At 52.7% G+C, this 2,500-nt stretch overlaps 1 protein-coding gene across 12 annotated transcripts in view; it reads right to left on the minus strand.

Annotated features, from left to right (window-relative positions):
* Positions 1-2,500, minus strand: part of EBF3 (EBF transcription factor 3) — a 117,174-nt gene that overhangs the window by 11,088 nt on the left and 103,586 nt on the right. The window lies entirely within an intron of this gene.

Consider the following 2,500-nt stretch of genomic DNA (forward strand, 5'->3'; position numbering starts at 1 on the left):
TATGTCCAGCCATTGCTAGCTTCAGATTTATCCCTGTGGTCCTTTTCTGTCTAGCATATTGCCTGAGCACAAACTGGGCAGGAGGCGCACTTATTCTCGCAAAGCTTTAATAATCTGTGAATGGCTGACTACAAACTGATGTAGAGCACTATCATTCCACCAGCCTCACGGAATTGCCGGCCACAAATAGTAATTAATCTTTTTATCCCTCAAATTGTAATTTTGACTATGAACTGTGCGCGGCCATAAATCAGCGGCACACGCGCTGTGTGTACAGTGCATGAATCACGGCCGGGACTCCGTCCGACTGCACACTCCGTGTTTAACAAGCTTTATAAGGAGCCATTGGGCTTTATTATGGCTCTGCCTGACTCCAACAAAAACTGAGCCCGGAGGCCCGGGGACGCGAGTTAAGATGAAAATACTTATTAGAGTGCATTACTTCTTGATGTAGATATCGTTTTCCGCGGAGTAACGCCACGGTGCGTGGCACGACATAAATCAGGGGGTTTTCTGAGCCTAATAGGACCTGCCGCCATCTATTCATTACGTAGCCGCAATTTGGGCCATCACTCATTAGCACGTAATTTGATGATTAACACCACCCAACTCAGCGGGTCTGCACGGCGCGGGGAACACAAAGGCGCCGGCTTCGAGGAACAAGGTTAGAGGCTGCCTTTGAAAGCGCTCTCCGAAATAACCGGTCACCGTTTTCCTCGAGCGCCGGCGTCAGCACCCACGGTGGGTCACGCGCACGGACGCTCGATGATTCGCCCGTAAGCCGAGGGCCACAATATGATCTGACATCCCCTCATGCATCCCGGAGACAAAGGTCCACGCAGGAATGTGAAGTAAGACATTTTCTTGTTAATAAAGCATTGATCCGACGTATTGATTTTACATGACATGGCTTTTGCTGCGATTTCGCCCTCTTTTTTCTTTGCAAAGAGTAAAGCTCTTCAGAACGCCTCCGCGTGTGTGACGCGGCCGTCCAACTCTCTGTGATGTAAATTCCGTATGTGTAAAACCACTTCATAATCAAACCATTAATCATCAGAAGCTGTCAGCGTTGACTTGGGGACAATTTGTCATATCTCTGCCTGCCCAGGACGAGGGCGTCCGGCAAAAGTTGTGGCGCGGCCGGCCGGGCGGCTGGGCCTCACCGAGCCACCCGGGCCAAAGAGGATTAGATGAAGTATTACGTTGCTTGATTAGGGAACAAAAAGGGTGGCCCACTGTGCATTTCTAACGTGTCCGGTGTCTCCTCTCTCCCAGCTAATCACCATGACTGTTTGACTTAATGAATCGGCCTGATGAAAGGTGATCAGAAAAGATAGATGGGCGGCCACTATTGATTTCATGCAAATGCCCCTGACAGGTGATGGACGCTTTAATGCAAGCTTTCAGAAGCTTTATGACTTGTAATAACCATACACTCTCATTCTGGGAGAGACATTTTCCAATGTTTCAGTTGAATTGATATTCTCCTTCCAGGACTGAAAATATTTTAACGCGGAATACGAGGGTACCTTTCACCGCCCCCCCCCCCTCCACTTCAGCCCAGAGAGCGCTTGTGTCCCAAGTGCGCTGCCAACAACGAGCTCGGCACTCCGCCGAATGTTCGGGAGATGACGTGTAACTGTGCCACGGGAGGTCCCCGCCACGCGGGACGCCACAGAGGGCGGGGGGTGGGGGCCGCCGCCGGTGCGGCCCGAGATGCCACCGGGCGCCCCGGCGCCTGGAAGCCCAACGAATTCACGTGGAAGCATCAGAAAAGCCTGCCTTTGCCTTTAAACTGCAGGAGAAGGGACACGCGCTCTGGGTGCTGGGGGGGGAGGGGGGGAGGGGGGTACCCAATCTGCCTCGGTGGCCCCAAGGGCAGCGGCCAGCAGCGGGCCCGACCGGCGGCCTTCCGAGGGCCGAACCGCGCGCAGCCCGTCCCGCGGCGCCTGGCGGGACCGGGAGCCGCTCGGACCTCGCTGGCAAACCTGCCACGGGAGGGGAAAGCACAAGACCGAAGGCGCACATCTAATAAATCCTCGGCGCGCCGAGTTTACAAGGCGAGGGCCCAGCCGAGCCAGGGCGAGGCTCTGGCACGTCCAGTCACAGAGCACCGAGCCAGGCCAATCAATACCACTTTCCTGTTTTAGAACTGGGTAATTATGAGGGGGAGAGATTGCCTGACCTTTCACCTGCACTGCATTACTTTGCTGATATTAAGATAAATTGCCTGATTTTGGGTAAACATATGCTGCAATTCAAACTGTCAGCACTGGTTTGCTCAGGGATAATTTGTATTGATCTCCCAGCTTCTTCCCAATTTTGCTTACTGACCTCGCGGATAATTAGAGAAGGAGCCTTGGGTGAGCTCGAGTCGGGGACGAAGAAGAAATATGAAGAAGAATAAAGCAAATTTGTTTTATGTTAATATTTGTAGGGTCCTCCTACCGCCCTCACATCTGTCAGCATCAGGAGAGCCGTAAATTAATGTACTTGGTTC

This window comes from Lynx rufus, unplaced genomic scaffold, assembly GCF_022079265.1.
Source record: "Lynx rufus isolate CCGP_SWC_20201006 ecotype Redwood Valley unplaced genomic scaffold, mLynRuf1.p SCAF_11, whole genome shotgun sequence".
Lineage (NCBI taxonomy): Eukaryota > Metazoa > Chordata > Mammalia > Carnivora > Felidae > Lynx > Lynx rufus.